General features: G+C 47.1%; 1 protein-coding gene and 1 long non-coding RNA gene across 9 annotated transcripts in view; both read right to left on the minus strand.

Annotated features, from left to right (window-relative positions):
* PHACTR3 (phosphatase and actin regulator 3) overlaps nt 1-19,515 on the minus strand; it is a 218,385-nt gene that overhangs the window by 46,347 nt on the left and 152,523 nt on the right. The window lies entirely within an intron of this gene.
* On the minus strand, nt 250-14,665 carry LOC129625764 (uncharacterized). Its single transcript, XR_008701595.1, has 2 exons — nt 14,470-14,665; nt 250-408 (listed from the first exon to the last, which is right to left on the minus strand). It is a non-coding gene; the product is annotated as an uncharacterized LOC129625764 (long non-coding RNA).

Here is a 19,515-nt window from a genome sequence, read left to right on the forward strand (position 1 = left end):
TGGAGGTGGGAGCTGTCCCAGGCAGAGCTCAGGCAGGCTGCTTTCTGGCTCAAAGAAGCCTGATCTCTCACTCAACTATGAGAACAGTGCAAACAACCAAAGCCCAACCGCATCAGTTAGAGGAAAGGATCCCCTTCCCCCACCCACATCTCATCTCCAGCAGAAACCACTGTGGATGTTTTGTGGGACTTGCTTCCAGACCTAACTTGTCTGCCATTAACAACTGACAGCCCCATTTAACTGTTTCACAGAAGTGGATCGCACCACACACAGCCCAGCAAAGGCTGGCTCGCTCACACATCCGATTCTAAAGCAGGATGGCCTGACCCAACTCTCTCCCTTCGATGGCTCCAGATACTCCCCGAGTGTGGATGTCCCCTGATCCCATTACTTGTTGATCCAGCTCCCCTGTGAATGGACATCTAGGTTAGTGCTTATTCTGGCTCTTTTAAGCAAAGCTTCAGGGACTGCCCTCATTTCTGTGTTTCCCTGCGCATGAATGAATATTCCCATCAGCTCCATTTCTGGGAAGGCAAGTATTCCTGAGCCAAAGCTGCTGTGTATTTTAGGTTTAGACAGACACTCCTCTCCCTCCTCCACCCTGGACCATCTCCTCGCTATTCCTCCCAGAATCCCAGTCTTGAGTACCATCTTGAGAAGAGGGAGGAACGTAAATGGGGTCGTGTATAAATATGAACAGAAGGCTGAGGAGTTAAAAATAAACTCAACACGAGATCTTTTTCTCAATTAGTCACATTTCAGAATTTATCCTAAGGAAATACTCATGGAGATATACACAGCCTTAGCTACAAAGATGCATATCCCCACACCACTAATGCAGCCCTTTTCCCAACAAACTGCATGTCCAGACTGGTGATCCTGGGGGGCGGGGGGTGCGGGGAAGCCTCAGGCCACATAAGTGGGAGGAGGAAGATATGAATGTCCCCCTACCTGCCACGAGCTATAGGGGCCCCAATGAGAAGCCCTCACACCTGCCTTGGCGCAAGCATGGATGCTGTGGGGCCGTCTTAAAGCTGCTGTGGATTTTTTGGTTCAGATATTATACTTTTTAATTCTAGAATTTGCATTTGGTTCTTTTATAGTGTCTGTCTCTCTGTGAAGATTCTCCATCTGTTCATTCATCCTGTTCTTTAAGGCTCTCAACATGTTTGCAACAATGGCAGGTCTACTTCAGTTTTGAACATGGTTGTCTACTCCACAGCACACTCCTTACTCCGAGGTTTGGCCTTTCCAGGGTTTTAAAAGATGGTCCGTGGTGCTCACTGAAATCTCTCTGCAGTCTGGACTGATCCCATCACCCCCAATCTCCAGGATCACACACCTTCCTTGCTCCTACAGGTGATCTCTGCTAAGTCCTGAGGAATTCTGTCTGCCTTTGGCTGGCTGAATTTCCACATGAACTTCCGGGGCCCCTTCACATACCCCCCTTTTTCAGGACCCTGTCCTACAAACTCCAGCTGCTTCAGCACCACAGAACTGTGATTTGTTCCCCATATCAATGTGACCACACTCTGCTTGGAGGTCACCTCCCTGCACCCTCCAGCCTAGGAAGATGCTCCAGGCAGAAAGTGGACAGTCGGTTGTGGGGCTCACTCTGTTTCCCCTGTCATCCAACGATAAGAGTGAATTTCAAATGTGAGCTAGTACTGCAATTTCAGTGGATAATTCTGTGCATCACTATAATTCCACATCCCCAGAGTTCTCTGGAGTCTGGAGCCTAGTTTGGATTGGTCGTAGATACAATAGGAGCTCTGTTGTATCAGATTATCACTGGGCCTATGAGTCCCACACACAACTCTGCTGCTTGGTGCTTTTGGCAAGAACCACCAGAGCCTCACAGGCCCCACCACAAACAGCCCACCTGCTTGTCCCAAAGCTGGTGGCCAAGCATCCCAGAACGCTGGTCTTGGGAGCATCCTGCATCCCAGTGACTTTCTGCAGCGCCACCTGGTGTGCATGTGGGGAATGGCCAGTTTCCAGGTAACACGAAACCCAGAGCCCCACGCCAAGTAGGAGCAGTGACCAGTGGTGTTCTGTGCACACATCCTCATGAGGACAGGCGAGTTCTCACCTCATCAGGCTGCAGGTGACTCTTCACATCAGAAGATTCACTGCCAGGGGCTGTTCATCATACCCTCCACCACATTTAAAATAGGATTCAAATAACATAACACACTTTAGCTTTCACTTTTCACCAGTTGTGTCCCAGGGGAAAGGCTGTCAGAGTCTGCAAAGAGGGCCACCCTTTCCTTCAGTTCAGTTAAGATCACAAGTGCCTGGCCCTGCCGCTCCCCACGGTGATGTCCCTGTATCATCACATCGTCCAGCCCGATGTGTCAGGATTTCTCATCCAGACGTGGCCCTCTTCCTCCTCTTCGCCTTCATGGCAGCTTTCAGTGTAGCCATGGGCTCTCTCGGGTGCTCCAGTTTTCCCTGAGAATACCCAGGGACCCAGAGCTGGGACACGCAATGCTTGTCCAATAAACAACAAAGCAGATTTTTGTATAAGACACTGTAGCAAATTTTAGCTTTTATACTAGGGTGGACCTATCAAGGATGAGATGGCTGGATAGTATCACCAATTCAATGGATGCAAACTTGGGCAAACTCCATGAGACTGTGGAGGACAGGGAAGCCTGGTGTGCTGCAGTCCATGGAGATGTGACCAAGAGACTGAACGACAACAGCAATCAAGGATGGATTTTGGACAAAGTGCTCCAGAATCACTAACCACCCAACCCCCACCCCATCTATGTTCTTTATGAAATGCCAATCTCTGGGCCTCAGTTTAAAGATTCACTAGGTCAGGAGGTGGTAGAAAATAAAAATATTTAAACAATGGCATTTCATGTCACCTTTCCTTCATTACTACTTTCGTGTACATATTATAATGTTTGCAATATATTAGTAGGATGCAACTCATGTATCAGTTCAGTTCGGTTCAGTCGCTCAGTCGTGTCCGACTCTTTGTGACCCCATGAATCGCAGCACGCCAGGCCTCCCTGTCCATCACCAACTCCAAGAGTTCACTCAGACTCACGTCCATCGAGTCAGTGATGCCATCCAGCCTTCTCATCCTCTGTTGTGCCCTTCTCCTCCTGCCCCCAATCCCTCCAAGCATCAGAGTCTTTTCCAATGAGTCAACTCTTCACATGAGGTGGCCAAAGTACTGGAGTTTCAGCTTCAGCATACTTTATAAATAAATAAATGAAAATAAATATAATACATAATGAAATAACATACAAATGTAATGTGTGTGTGTGTGTGTGTGTGTGTGTGTGTGTATGCTCCTGGGATGCACCAACAGAAAACTTGGTGACCCTCTCTTTAGACACTTGGTTCTAAATGCTTATCTGGTCACAGCCTCACTGAGAATGATTTGCTACCCTTGTTTCCAGGGTAAAGTCCTGCCCCTGAGTGTCTTCAGCTGTAGAGCCTATCCTGGGGGTTCTGTTTAGGTTCAAGTAAACATTTGGATGGCCTTCCCTGGTGGTTCAGTGGTAAAGAATCCACCTCCCAATGCAGGAGACTGCTTGCAATGAAGGAGATGTAAGTTTGATCCCTGGGCCGGGAAGATCCCCTGCAGGAGCAAATGGCAACCCACTTCAGTATTCTTTCCTGGAAAACCCCATGGACAGAGGAACCTGGAGGGCTATAGTCCATGGGGTTGCAGAGACTCAGACATGACTGAGCGACTGAACAACAACAAACATTTGGAATCCTAAGACTGTCACAGACCAGATGCCACACCTGTCTGCTCAGGACACAGGGCAGCCCCGGGGCTCCCACTGGGCAAGTCCTCAAAGCAGGTCACACGGTTTCCCAGGAGCTCCTCCCCCAACGGGTGACACAGCTCAGCTGACAGATCAGGCGGGTGTGGGAGCTGCCCTTGAGCCGCACCGGGGCCTCTCTCTCCTGTGGCTGTTGCCCGGGCTGTGCTGCTGGGCACCCTCAAAAATCACTGCACTCAGAATCTCAGGTTTTACTTACATTCTTCCCCAAACAGATGTGTGCTTAGTGGCTCAGTCGCATCTGACTCTTTGAGACTCCATGGATTGTACAGCTCACCAGGCTCCTCTCTTCATGGGATTTCCCAGGCAAGAATACTGGAGTAGGTTGCCATTCCTTCTCCAGGGGGTCTTCCTGGCTCAAGGATCGAGCCCAGGTCTCCTGTGTCTCCTACACTGCAGGTAGCCTCTTTACTCAGTGAGCCATAGAGGAAGTCCTCTTCCCCAAACAGATGCAATGTACCACTCAGTAGTGATATTTTTCACCATTAGCAATATTGACTGGTGACACCATGGCGGGGATTCTCAGCCTTCTCAGATTACCTAGGAAACTGCAAAGCGTTGATGGAGGAGATTCTCACATCAACCTTACGCCCACAACAACAAAGACTCTCCAGATTGGACCCCTTCTGGGCTCCAGGTGGTCCACACCAGCTTTGGTTTCCTAAATGCGCCCGCCTCTGCCATATCTCTGAGACTTCACCTGCCTTAAGAGTTTGCTTCACCTGGCAAACTCTTACTTATTCCTCAAAACCCTATGAAACAGCCTCTGGTCCTCCTCCTGACATCTGCCCACCACCTAACCTGTTCTTAGCCCAGGCATCAGCCCCTCTGTTGCAGGCTTTGTTGTGTTACTCTTGCCTATCTGTGTGTTTATAAGACTGAGAACTCCCCCAAACCCCATTGGTTTGCTAATGATAAAAGTAAGACATGTTCATTAAATCCAAAGTAAGCAGAAAACATGGTAAGAATTAGAGCAGAAATCGGGGAAATTAAAAATAGAACAAAATTGAAAAATCCATTAAACCAAAAGCTGGTTCTTTGAAAAGATCAATAAAATCAATAAGCATCTAGCCAGACTAAGAGAAAAAGATAAAGGACACTAATTGCTAATAATCAGAAATAAAAGAGGGACTATTAGTATAGATAATACAATATTATCTATACTATTATCTGTAGTATATTATCTGGGAGTTGGTGAAGGACAGGGAGGCCTGGCATGCTGCGATTCATGGGGTCGCAAACAGTCGGACACGACTGAGCGACTGATCTGATCTGATACTACCTATAATAGTATATTATATTATTAGTATAGATAATACGGATGTTAAAAGGATATTAAAGGAATACTACAAAGAATTTTGTGCCCATAAATTGGATAACCTATATGAAATGGACCAATTTCTAGAAGACAATCTGCCAAAACTCACACAAGAAATTGATCACCTGAACAAGCCTCTACTAAATAAAATGAATCAATAAACAATAATCTTCTGAAACAGAAAGCACCAGGCTCAGAGGGCTTGACTTGTGAATTCTACCAAACTTGTGAGGAAGTATTACATCAATTCTCTGCAATCAATTTCACAGTTTAGAAGCAGAGGAATTACTTCCTAACTCATCCTATGAGGCCAGCATTACCCTAACACCAAAACCAAAGATGTCACAGGAAAAGAAAATCAAAGATCAGAATCTCTCATGAACACAGATGCAAAAATCCCTAAAAGATTAGCAAAACTGAATACAAAAATATGTTAAGAATTACATACCACAACCAAATGTAACTTTTACCAGATATGCAAGGTTGGTACAGCTTTTGAAAGTCAATTTATATAATGAATCACATCAACAGGCTAACAACTAATAATCACATGATCAAATTACCTGATGCAGAAAAAGCATCTGACAGACCCAATCCCACCTATTTATGACTTTAAAAACTAGTAAAGAATGGCATCATGAAATCCAAGCCATGAAATTAAAAAACTCTTGCTCCTTGGAAGAAAAGCTATGACCAACCTAGACAGCATTTAAAAAGCAGAAATATTACTTTGCCAACAAAGGTCCATGTAGTCAAAGTTATGGTTTTTCCAGTGGTCATGTATGAATGTGAGAGTTGGACTATAAAGAAGGCTGAGCACCAAAGAATTGATGTTTTTGAACTGTGGTGTTGGAGAAGACTCTTGAGAGTCCCTTGGACTGCAAGATCAATCAGCCAATCCTAAAGGAAATCAACCCTGAATATTCATTGGAAGATGAATGAAGCTGAAATCGAAGCTTCAGCTTCGATGCTGAAGCTGAAGCTCTACCTACTCTGGCCACCTGAAGTAAAGAGCCGACTCATTAGAAAAGAGGCTGGGAAAGATTGAACGGAGGAGAAGGGGATGATAGAGGATGAGATGGTTGGATGGCATCACCAACTCAATGGACATGAGTTTGAGCAAGCTCCAGGAGATGGTGAAGGACCGGAAAGTCAAGTGTGCTGCAGTCCATGGGGTCTCAAAGAGTCGACACAACTGAGCAACTGAACCACAACAGCAAAGAATGACATCAGCAGCATGGTGGACGAGAAGCTCCTGTCTGTCCCTGTCAATCTACAACCACAGCGCAAGAAACCTGCCTCTGCCCACCATGTCAGCACCCTGGAAAATGCCACACACCTGTGCATCTACAGGGCGGTGGGCTGGAAAACATAGAGGCAATGGGACCTGGGCAATAGCAGAGGTGGGGCCTGTGATCCCAGACCCCCAGCTGCCAAGCCTGCAGCCCCAGAGAACCCAGTAGTAGCACCAGAGGAGGCAACACACACAATTCCAGCCTCCTGGCCACAGTAGTGCCCACGGCCACAGGGAAATAGATGGCAGTGGAGGCAGGGCCGGTGACCTCCTCCCTCTGGTCACAGAAGTGCCCATAAATGACCTCCCCCAACCTGCAGCAGCAGTGCACATAAACCCCAAGATCCCAGACACACCAGAGCTACTCAGGACCCCGGCTCCCCCTGCCACAGTGGGGCCTGGGACTCAGGAGACCCTGCACGCAGTGGAAGTGTCCGTCATGTGTGTCCCGGGTGATGACCAGAAACAACAAGGTACTAAGACCCTGGACACACAAGCAGAGGCAACCAGGGCACTAGGTGGAGGGTGGAAAGTGCTGATTCTCAACCAAGAACAGAGGTAGTGCAGTAAGAGAAGCCAGAAACGTGTGCTATAGCACCACCTACTGGGAAAGGGAAGAAAAGCTTCTTACTTCTCACCTGGCTAACTCATGTCCCACTCTTCTGCAACCCCATGGACTGTAGCCCGCCAGGCTCCTCTGTCCATGGGATTTTCCAGGCAGAATACTGGAGTGGGTTGCCATTTCCTTCTCCAGGGAATCTTCCTGACTGAGGGATGGAGCCCACGTCTCCTGCATTGGCAGGCGGATTCTTTACTGCTGAGCCACCAGGGAAGTCAGTTGAATTGTTAGAATCAAGTTTTAAAAAAAAAAATTAAAAAGCTTTACCTAAAGAAGAAAGTTGTCCACAGCTTCAAATGAAGTGGCAGAGGAACAACTCATCAAGTGCCATGAAGAACCACAGTAACGTTGCTTCACAAACAAAAAACAAAAACCACGACAATTCAGAAACCAAACTTCAAGTCATGGAATACTGTGATCCAACCGATAGAGGATTCAAAACAGCTGTCACAGAGAAAAGCAATGAGCTACAAGAAAGCTCAGAAAGGCAGTTCAACAAGCTCAGGAATAAAATTAAAGAACAGACGGAATACTGTACCAAAGAGATTGAAACTCTAAAAAAGAACAAAAATTATGGAGCTGAAAAATAAACAAGATAGAAAATGCAAGTGAAAAGCACTGGAGATAGAGGAGACAACAGGCAAGAGAGAATTAGTGAGCTTGGAGATGGAAATCTAGAAACGATTCAGGTCCTCTAGAGGAGGAGAGAAAGTGAAAGAAAGCGGAAGTCACTCAATTGTGTCTGACTCTTTGTGACCCCATGGACTATACAGTCTGGAATTCTCTAGGCCAGAATACTGGAGTGGGTTGCCATTCCCTTCTCCAGGGGATCTTCCCAACCCAGGGATTGAACCCAGGTCTCCTGCATTGCAGGTGAATTCTTTACCAGTTGAGCCGCAAGGGAAGCCCAGAGGAGGAGAGAGAATATCTCAAAAAATGAGGAAATTCTAAAAGAACATTATTATGACTCTTTTAGGAGGGACATTAGGAGAGTGAGAAGGCAAGATTTTATTTAAAGAAATAATAGCTGAGGACTCCCTGGTGGCCCAGTGATTAAGAATCCACCTGCCAATGCAGGGGGCATGGGTTCGATACCCAGTCCAGGAAGGTTCCACCTCCCACGGAGCAAATAAACCCACCCACGACAACTTACTGAGTCTGTGACAGCAACTGCTGAAGCCTGGGTGCCTCGAGTCTGTGCTCCACAAGAGAAGTCACCTCAATGAGGCGCCCACGTGCTGCAACCAGAGAGCAGCCCCTGCTCGCTGCAGCTATGAAGACCCAGCAGAGCCAAAAGTAAATAAAATTCTAACAAGAAATAGTAGCTAAGAACACCCCAGACCTGGGTAAGGAACAGAACAGATAAGCCCATGAAGCTAAGAGAACACCTAATTACCTCAAAAGAGACCTTCCTTCTCCAAGACACACTGTATTAAAACTGTCAAAGGCAGTAACAAAGAATTTTCAAGGTATCCCAAGGAAAAAGAAAAGTGACCTACCAAAGAACCCCAACAGGCTGCCAGTGGAACTCTACAGGCCAAAGGAGTGGCCTGGCCTCCTCAAAATACTGAAAGAGAGGGACTGTCCCCCAAGATTCTATCCAGAAAAGTTATCATTCAGATAGGGAGGAGAAGTAAATGCTTTCCCAGACACACAAAGGCTGAAGGAGTCAGACCTGCTCTGGACCTGCCTTAGAGGAAATGCTGAAAGGAACTCTTCCACCTGAAGCAAAAGGGGACAGCATATACCTATGTGAGTAACATGGTAACAGGCAGAGTCAGAAACTGCAACTCTGTACCAGAGTGGGTTTTTAAGGTGGCTCAGATGGTAAAGAATCCACCTGCAATTCAGGAGACCTGGGTTGGGAAGATCCCCTGGAGGATGGCATGGCAACCCACTTCAGTATTCTTTCCTGGACAATCCCATGGACAGAGGAGCCTGGTGGGCTACAGTCCATGGGGTCACAAAAAGTCAGACATAACTGAGCGACTAATCACACACAGCATAAAGGTTAAAAGAGGAAAATTTTAGTAAAAATAACTACGTGAAAGTGTTAGTTACTGAATCGTGTCCGACTCTGCGACCCCATGGACTGTAGCCCATCAGGCTCCTCTGTCCATGGGATTCTGCAGGCAAGAAGACTGGAATGGGTTGCCATGTCCTCCTCCAGAGGATCTTCCTGACCCAGGGATCGAACCTGGGTCTCCTGCATTACAGACAGATTCTTTACTGTCTGAGCCACCAGGGAAGCCCCAAAATAACTATCACTGCCTTCAATTTGGTAACAAACTCGAACATAAAAAGGAATAATATGAAACATAAAAGGGGAAGAAGAAAAAGGACAAAGCATATAGGCCAAAGAAGATGAGAACGCTACCAGTAGAAAGAGGACTATTGTATCCATGATAGGATTAATACAAACATGGTGAGCACAAAACGCGAATCTAGAGCAGACACACAAAGCATGAGAAAGAAAACAAAAAGTGTCCTGGAAAATCCCCAACCCCAAATACCAGAAACACAAGGGAGAAAGCAGCAGTGGTAACCCAGTGCTGCCAGAAACCGGGGACGAAACGGCAGCGCGTCCTCCTGTGTCAGGAATCACCCTAAATGCAAACAGATGGAACTCTCCAATCAGAAGACACAGACTGACCACTGGGTTGAAAAGTAAGACCCACGAGGCACTTCTCCAGGGTTCCCTGACCCTGCTGCTCTCTGCTCGAGTGGCCCTTTTCAACAAAGCCTTTTGTTTTGTCAGAAAGACAAAAAACAACAGGACAACCATATGCTGCCTCCAGGAGACACATCCTAGCTTTAAAGACAAACACAGGTTCAAAGTGAGGGTATAGAAGATGATACTATAAGCAAACAGCAGCTAAAAGGAAGTGGATGTAGCCATACTTATATCAGAGAAAGCAGACTTCAAGTCACAAAAGTAACAAGAGACAAAGATGGACTTACATAATCTTTTTCAACAAATGGTGTTGGAACAACTGGACACCCATATACAAAACTGAAAACAAAAAATGAACCTAGACACAGACCTTCCTCCCTTCACAAAAATGAACTCAGAGTGGATCACAGACCAAAATATAAACTATTACATGATAAAAATCTTAGATCACACAGGAAGTAACCGAGGTGACCTAAGGAATGGCAATGACTTTTTATATACAAGAGCAAAGGCACACTTCAAGGAATAAACCAATTGATCAGTTGGAGTTAATGAAGTTAAAACTTTTGTTAAAGACAATGTTAGGAGTATGATGAGAAGAGTTATGGACTGGGAATCAACATTTTCGAAATATATCTGATAAACACATGTCATCTAAAATATACCAAAAACCCTTAAAACTCAACAATAAGAAAACAAACCACCCAATTTAAAAAATGGTCCAACACCTTAACAGACACTTCACCATTTGGATGCGGATGGAAAATCAACAAATGAAAAGATGCTCCATCTCATGTGTCGCTGTGCGCTAGTCGCTCAGTCTTGTCCGACTCTTTGCGACCTCATGGACTGTAGCCCACCAGGCTCCTCTGTGCATGAGATTTTCCAGGCAAGCATACTGGGGTGGGTTGCCAAAGATGCTCCATGTCATGTGCCACCAGGGAAATGTGTAAAACAATAATGCGATACCACTAGAAACCTATTAGAACAGCCAATATCCAGCACACCAACAGCCAACCAAATGCGGGTTAGGATGTGGGGCAACAGGAACGTTCTCCCAGTGCTGGTAGGAGCAGAAAACGGTACAGTCATCCTGGAAGACTGGGGGTTTCTTACAAAACTCAACAAACTCTTCACCATAGGATCCAACAACTGCACGCTTTGGTATTCACCCAAAGGATTTGAAAACATATCCACACAAAAACCTACACACGGATGTTTACAGCAGCTTTGTTCATAGTTGCCAAAACTCAGAAACAACCAAGACTTTGGTAGGGGAAAGGGTAAATAAACTGTGGTACATCTAGGCAGTGGAATATTATTCTGTGTGAAAAAGAAATGAGGGTGTGAGGAGGCGAGAAACAGGTGAAAGAGATGAAGAGGCACAAACTCCCAGTTAAAAAATGCATGAGTCACAGGCAGGAAATGTACAGTGTGGGGAACATGGCCAATAATTAAGCAATATCTTCGTATGGTGACAGATGGTAACTAGACCTACGGAGACCATTCTGAAATGTACAGAAATATTGATTCACTCTGTTGTGTACCAGGAACTAACATAGTGTTGTTGTAGGTTAAAAAGCAAACGCACAGAGAGAGAGATCAGACTTGAGGTCACCAGCAGCAAGGGGTGGAAGGAGGAGGAATTGGATGAAGGTGGTCAAAAGGTACAAATTTCCAGCTATAAGATAAATAAGGAATGTAATGTACATGATAAATATGATCAATAGAGTTAACATTGATGTTTGTTATATATGAATTTTAAAGGAGTAAGTCCTAAGAGTTCTCATCACAAGAAAAAATGTTTCTTCTTTAATTTTTTATCTATATGAGATGATAGATGTTTACTACACTTATGTGAAATTCATTTCAGGATGTAGGTAAGTGAAGAACATTATGCTGCACACCTAACTTACTAATTATTTATCAATTATATCGCAAAAAAAACAAACTAGGAAAAAGTAAAAATGGGGGGGAGGGAGGGAAAAAATTAAATGAGTCATCCAGCTACAAAGTGACATGGCAGAAACATAAAATGTATATTCCTGCGAGAAAGAAGCTGATGTGAAAAGACTGCCTACGGTGTGACCCCCACTGTGACACGCTGGAAAAGGCAAACCATAGAGACAGAAAGACGATGAGCGCTGCCGGGGGCTGAGGAGAGGGAGGGACTGCCGAGGTCCAGCCCCGGCTGATCCAGGGTATTCAAAGCAGAGACGGCTAGGCGACCTATTCAGATGTTAATTAGAGATAATAAAGAGTAATAAAAAGCGGATAGCTCAGTAGGAAAATTCAGTGGAGAAAAGAAGCTGAGTGGCTTGGTTTACGCGGAAAATCAATATAACCCGTGACACCAGGTTAGCTCTGACCACAGAGGCCGCAGGCGCCCTCTCGAATAGCGGAAGGTGCCCCACTCGAGACACCTTCTCGAGTGGCTCTTAGAAGCCCAGGCAAATAAATGGTTGCAGAGGATATCCGCACTCCAGATGGACACTCAGCTCGAAGTTAAAGGGAAGAATGACATGGGGAGACCAAGCGCTGGTGAGCAAGGCCCATAGCTTTAATTTTAACAGGGGCTTTTATACCCTAAGTTACACATAGAGGATAATAGGGGATGCAAAGTCAGCAGTCTTTGATGCTTATCAAAAACCAGGGTTTCTTTCCTGCAAATTTATCGTATACAAATGGTTTAGGTGATTTACATCATCTTCTGGCCAGAAGGCCTATTAACATTTTATGACTCTTGACAAGGACTTATCAACAAAGACTTATTTTCTCTAAGAGTAATTATTTTAAGGTTTGGCGCCATCTTTCGAAGATAAAATTACATTCCTATAGGGCAGATGTGTAATGGGTTTACAAAGGAAAGAATTTATTACCTTAAGGGTCTAAAGTTACTAACACCAAGGCCACTACTTATTTTTTCTACATACCAACTATATTAATACATATTCAAGGACACAATTCAGGGGATGTGGAAACTTGGCAACAAACATTGGCTCATCAATGAAATCTTTTACTAGTTTTATTCTGACAGTTTCTAACTCTCGGAGAGGCTCTAAGCTATTTGAATATCTTAGGCTTCCCGTGCCTCTCGAGGCTGGGAGACTGTAAACAAGTGTATGCATAGCTGTAGGTGTCCGGGTAAACTTGTCAGGCGAGTTAGAGAGCCATCTGAGGGGTTTGGATTTAAACACTCCTAATTGCCCAGGAACTTTATTAATTGAAGCTGTAAGTTAACTCTTTGACAGAGAGAGCGAGATGGTGGTGGGGGACAGCTCCCAGTAAAGTCAGAGGTGAGAGCACAAAGCAATAAAGTAGGCAGACTCTGGTTTTTTGGGGGGTAGATGCTCGAGAATATCCGGGGGCACTCCCGAGGCTCGATCCCGCCTTTGCGTATGCCGAGCCTCCTTCCTCAGGACCTTTGTCACGAGTGGAATGTCTCTCGCCGGCTCCCGGCAAGGAACGAGCAGACAGAGCACAGAGGATCATCAGGGTGGTGAAAACCCTCTACTGACACCATAAAGATGGACAGGTCACTGTCCATTTGTTCAAAACCACAGCACATACACACCAAGGACAAACCCGAATTAAAGTACGGACTTTGGGCGATGTGTCCATGTAGGTTCATCGGTTGTAACAGATGCCGCCACTCTGGAGAGGGTGTTGATGATGTGGTGGGGTGGGGAGCCTGTGCAGGTATGGGGCCGGGGATAGGGGATATCTCTATTCACTCTTAGTTTGCTATGAACCTAAAATTGCTCTAAAAAGTATGCTGTTGGGTTACTCACTCAGCCATGTCCGGCTCTTTGTGATCCCATGGATCACAGGCTTGCCAGGCTCCTATGTCCATGCAATTCCCCAGGCAATAATACTGGAGTGGGTTGCCATTCCCTTCTCCAGGGGAACTTCCAGACCCAGGGATTGAACCCAGGTCTCCTGCATTGCAGGCAGATTCTTTAACGTCTGAGCCACCAGGGAAGTCCAAACAAATGCTTCCCGTACCAGGAATTGAACCCAGCCCATGACGGTGACAGCACCGAATGCTAACCACTAGATCACCAGGGACTAAAAAGCAAAATCTTTTCTAAAAGTCACCTCTGATGGACCTGAGAACATGCTGCGTGTCCTGCTGTTGTCTGGCACTGACTGCGCATGCCCATACCCGGGGATGTGGCCGGGTATGTGTGAAGACGTGTCTGAGAGCATGTACACGTGGCAGGAGACTTAAACACATAGCCCGTAACACATCTCTCTGAACTGATCAAGGCACCGTGTTTGCCTTGCATGGAAATCCAACGGTCAGACCCAGACTACAGCAAATACACTTTTCACTTCAACCAGAACCAACAGGACAGTCTGATCAGGACAGCTGAGTCAGGGGCAGGTCTGCCTCAGACGGGGCCCCCACCACCTCAAGAATTCGGCCCTAATGTAGATGCTACTGGAGGATTCTGGTGGATGAGATGTTTGATAACAAACACTTCCCGGAGTGGTGACACCAGACAGACATCACATGCAAAGGATCCGTCGACACCAAGTTATGAGGATAAATACATACCAGTGCAGTTTCTTCAAGAAAATTAGAGATACCAAGGGAACACTTCATGCAAAGATAGGTTCAATAAAGAACAGAAATGATGTGGACATAACAGAAGCAGAAGATATTAAGAAGAGGTAGCAAGAATACACAGAAGAACTATACAAAAAGATCTTCACGACCCAGATAATCATGATGGTGTGATCACTCACCTAGAGCCAGACATCCTGGAATGTGAAGTCAACTGGGCCTTAGGAAGCATCACTACAAACAGAGCTAGTGGAGGTGATGGAATTCCAGTTGAGCTATTCCAAATCCTGAAAGATGATGCTGTGCAAGTGCTGCACTCAATATGCCAGCAAATTTGGAAAACTCAGCAGTGGCCACAGGACTGGAAAATGTCAGTTTTCATTCCAATCCCTAAGAAAGGAAATGCCAAAGAATGCTCAAACTACCACACAATTGCACTCATCTCAGACGCTAGTAAAGTAATGCTCAAAATTCTCCAAGCCAGGCTTCAGCAATATGTGAACCATGAACTTTCAGATGTTCAAGCTGGTTTTAGAAAAGGCAGAGGAATCAGAGATCAAATTGCCAACATCTGTTGGATAATTGAAAAAGCAAGAGAATTCCAGAAAAAAACATCTATTTCTGCTTTATTGACTATGCCAAAGCCTTTGACTGTGTGGATCACAATAAACTGTGGAAAATTCTGAAAGAGATGGGAATACTGGACCACCTGACCTGCCTCTTGAGAAACCTGTATGCAGGCCAGGAAGAAACAGTTAGAACCGGACATGGAACAACAGACTGGTTCCAAATAGGAAAAGAAGTATGTCAAGGCTGAATATTGTCACCCTGCTTATTTAACTTCTATGCAGAGTACATTATGAGAAATGCTGGGCTGGATGAAGCACAAGCTGGAATCAAGATTGCCTGGGGAAATATCAATAACCTCAGATATGCAGATGACACTACCCTTATGGCAGAAAGTGAAGAAGAACTAAAGAGCCTCTTGATGAAAGTGAAAGAGGAGAGTGAAAAAGTTGGCTTAAAGCTCAACATTCAGAAAACTAAGATCATGGCATCTGGTCCCATCACTTCATGGCAAATAGATGGAGAAGCAGTGGAAACAGTGTCAGACTTTATTTTGGGGGGCTCCAAAATCACTGCAGATGGTGACTGCAGCCATGAAATTAAAAGACGCTTGCTCCTTGGAAGAAAAACTATGACCAACCTAGACAGCATATTCAAAAGCAGAGACATTACTTTGCCAAAAGGTCCATCTAGTCAAGGCTATGGTTTTTCCAGTGGTCATGTATGGACGTGAGAGTTGGACTGTGAAGAAAGCTGAGTGCCAAAGAATTGATGGTTTTGAACTGTGGGGTTGGAGAAGACTCTTGAGAGTCCCTTGGACAGCAAGGATATCCAACCAGTCCATCCTAAAACAGATCAGTCCTGGGTGTTCATTAGAAGGACTGATGTTGAAGCTGAAACTCCAATACTTTGGCCACCTGACATGAAACTAACTCATTTGAAAAGACCCTAATGCTGGCAAAGATTAAAGGCTGGAGGAGAAGGGGATGACAGAGGATGAGATGGTTCGATGGCATCACTGACTCAATGGACATGAGTCTGAGTAACTCTGGGAGTTGGTGATGGACAGGGAGGCCTGGCGTGCTGCAGTCCATGGGGTTGCAAAGAGTCAGACACGACTGAGCTACTGAACTGAACTGAGTGCAGTGTCTGTGATGAATAATCGATGAAGCTGCCGCCTGGCACTTCTCTCCTTCTGCACCTCCGTCTGTCAGTCCTAAGTTGCTTCAGCTGTGTCTGATTCTCTGTGACCCTATAAACTGTAGTCCCTCCAGGCTCCTCTGTCCATGGGATTCTCCGAGCAAGAATACTGGAGTGGGTTGCTATTTCCTCCTCTAGGGGATCTTCCTAACCCAGGGATTGAACCTGCGTCTTTTATGTCTCCTGCATTGGCAGGCAGGTTCTTTACCACTAGCACCACTTCTGCACCTCAGAGATCTACAAATAACATACCAGCTGTGACCCTAGGAGTGGGGTTTGAACTCGAGAGAAGCCAAGAAAAGCTGATCTTTGCTGCTGCCCTACCGGGCAAAGCAGAATGTGTTCATGGGTTTTTCCCACGGTGAATCATTTTCCCCTGAAAGTAAGATGTGTAGACTTTTTCCAGAATCGATATGGAATTTCTCCCTCCAAGCATTTTGTCCCAGAGATCCATAACTCTGAGGGAGCTACGGACACACACGAGAGCATAATAAAGGTGAAGAGCCCACATTCTGTACTGGATTTCAGGGTTCAGGGATCCCAGATTGTGTACCACGGCCTCAGCCACAGATGTCAGGGCTCCTCTCTGGATGTGGGGCTCTCCAGGTGTGCCTCGCTGTATGCAATGGGCCCAACCCTCCATGGATGCTCAAAGGGTTGGATGTGAGCCCTTGACCTTGAGCCCCAGTGCCAGTACCCACAGGAGGGGCAGCTTTGCCCAGGTTTGCAAATATAATCAGCACAGCCCTTCCCAAGCACAGCCTGGTGGGACCCTGGGCATGATAACATCAGCAGAGCTTCTAGAATGAGTTCTACCCTCCCTGTTCCCATCACTGTCAATCTCCAAGTTCAGTTAAGGACACCGGTTTTTGGAGACAAACAACAAGAGACTCAGGTTTGACCCACACCCTGGGAGAAACCTTAAAGGAGGAAAGTGGCTGATCCCCACAGGAGACTACAGACACCACCTCCTTCCATCCCAACACCCAGTCACACATGATACTTATGGTGTGTGTAGCACGTGGGGCTGCGGACATGGCAGGAACCTCTACCTGATGAAGCCCTGACCTCAGGCATCTGTGCTGGTGGGGAGAGGACTTGGGGACAGAAGGTGAGGGAGGGGCCAGCAGGGCCGTGGTGGGGAAGAGTCACCTGTTTATGCCTGCCACCTTCCTGGAGGAGGTGGCATTTTAAACCCAGTGGAGCTGCACATACCTCCTACTCAGTGGGAATGGGAGCCCTGTGGTAAGTGCATGTGGAGGTAGCGGCTGTGGCCAGGTCCCCGGGGGCCCAGGAGGAGACAAGCCAGGTGATGGGGACAGGCCACAGGGGTCTTGGTGAGGACCTGCATTAAACCCTCAGGAAACCCCTGGAGGGGTGTGAGCAAGGGGTGATGTTGCCCGATGTCCATCTGTGTGGAGGAGCTAGAACAGGGGTGATGGCAGAGGCAGGGGGTCCTGGGGGAGGCTGAGTCCAGGCAAGAGAGGATGGAGCAGCTCAACAGAGGAGAATCGGCCTGACATCTCCAAGGAGGTGCCATCTGCATGCCAGGTGCAAGGCCAAGAGTGGTGAAATGGCCCCAGGTCATGGAAGGTCAGAGGTCCTGCTCATGGGGACAGGAACAGTCTGGGTTTGGAGGCAAAGGTCGAGATCTTAGATCCGAAGGGGTCAGGTCAGAGACACCTCCAAGACTCCAGTGGAGGTGCTCAGTCCACAGGGGATCTCTTAGAGCTCAGGGCACATGGGCTGGAGGACCATTGGATAGGCAGATGGCAGTCAAAGCCATTCACCCAGCAGCTACCCACTCACTCCTACATAGACCTGGGTGTGTGTGGATGAGAGGCACCAGCCCTCGCGCGGACAGCAGTGAAACACATAATAATTGAATAACGGATAGATTTGTGAAGAGACAGAGAGGCTTCCCTGGAGGCTCAGACAGTAATGAAGCCACCTCCAATGCAGAAGACCCAGGTTTGATCCCTGGATCAGGAAGATCTCCTAGAGAAGGGAATGGTAACCCACTCCAGTGAGGACCTGCATTAAACCCTCAGGAAGCCCCTGGAGGGGTGTGAGCAAGGGGTGACGTTGCCCGATGTCCATCTGTGTGGAGGGGCTAGAACAGGGGCAGAGGCAGGGGGGCCCGGGGGAGGCTGAGTCCAGGCAAGAGAAGATGGAGCAGCTCAACAGAGAAGAATCGGCCTGACATCTCCAAGGAAGCACCATCTGCATGTCAGGTGCAAGGTCAAGAGTGGTGAGATGGCCCCAGGTCATGGAAGGTCAGAGGCCCTGCTCATGGGAACAGGAACAGTATGGGTTTGGAGGCGAGAGCTCAGATCTGGAGGGGTCAGGTCAGAGACACCTCCGAGACTCCAGTGGAGGTGCTCAGTCCACAAGGGACCTCTTGGATCTCAGGGCACATGGGCTGGAGGACCATTGGACAGGCAGATGGCAGTCAAAGCCGTTCACCCAGCAGCTACCCACTCACTCCTACATAGACCTGGGTGTGTGTGGATGAGAGGCACCAGCCCTTGCGCGGACAGCAGTGAAACACATAATAATTGAATAACGGATAGATTTGTGAAGAGACAGAGAGGCTTCCCTGGAGGCTCAGACAGTAATGAAGCCACCTCCAATGCAGAAGACCCAGGTTTGATCCCTGGATCAGGAAGATCTCCTGGAGAAGGGAATGGTAACCCACTCTAGTACTCTTGCCTGGAAAACCCTATGGACAGAGGAGCCTGGCAGGCTACAGTCCAAAGAGCTGCAAAGTCAGATGCAACTGAGCAACGAACACTTCACTTTGGAAGACAGATAATCACAAAAATCACGGTAAAATTGCAACTGTGCGGAGCGCTAAAGGAAGGGTCAGAGTGCTGTCTTTAGAGTGGAGGATGAGGGAGTTTGATCTGATCAGTGAGGAGGAGGCAGAGGTAGGTGGGGACCCACCCAGGCTGCAGGTGGTCCCGCAGCTGAGGGCCTGATGATGGGGTTGGTAGGGGTGGGGGGTAAAAGGCCCTGGGGGTGACCCTGGCTCCATGGGAAGAGGAACATGTTACATCATCAGGAGCAGCTGCTCCAGGTGGACCGTGACCCCCAAAGATTGGTGTACCCAGAATCTGGGAACATGACCTTATTTGGGGGAAAAAAAGATGTAATTTGCTTTTGCAGATGTAATTAAGGTAAGGATCTTAAAATGAGGAGATCATCCAGGATCATCCAGATGGGCCCTAAATCCCAAGATAAGGGAAGGAGAGGACACATAAGAGCTGATGCAAGACAGTGGCAGCGATCTGACTGATGCAGCCACAGGCAAAGCCAGCTGGAGCCCCTGGCAGCTCAAACAGGCAGGGAGGTCCTCCCCTTGAGCAGTGGGCAGAGGCCAGGGGAGCTCCAAACACCATACAAGGCACAGGGCAGCCCCACACAGAGGATCGTCCAGGCCTCAGTGTGGCCGAGGCTGA

This window comes from Bubalus kerabau, chromosome 13, assembly GCF_029407905.1.
Source record: "Bubalus kerabau isolate K-KA32 ecotype Philippines breed swamp buffalo chromosome 13, PCC_UOA_SB_1v2, whole genome shotgun sequence".
In the NCBI taxonomy this organism is placed as follows: Eukaryota; Metazoa; Chordata; class Mammalia; order Artiodactyla; family Bovidae; genus Bubalus; species Bubalus kerabau.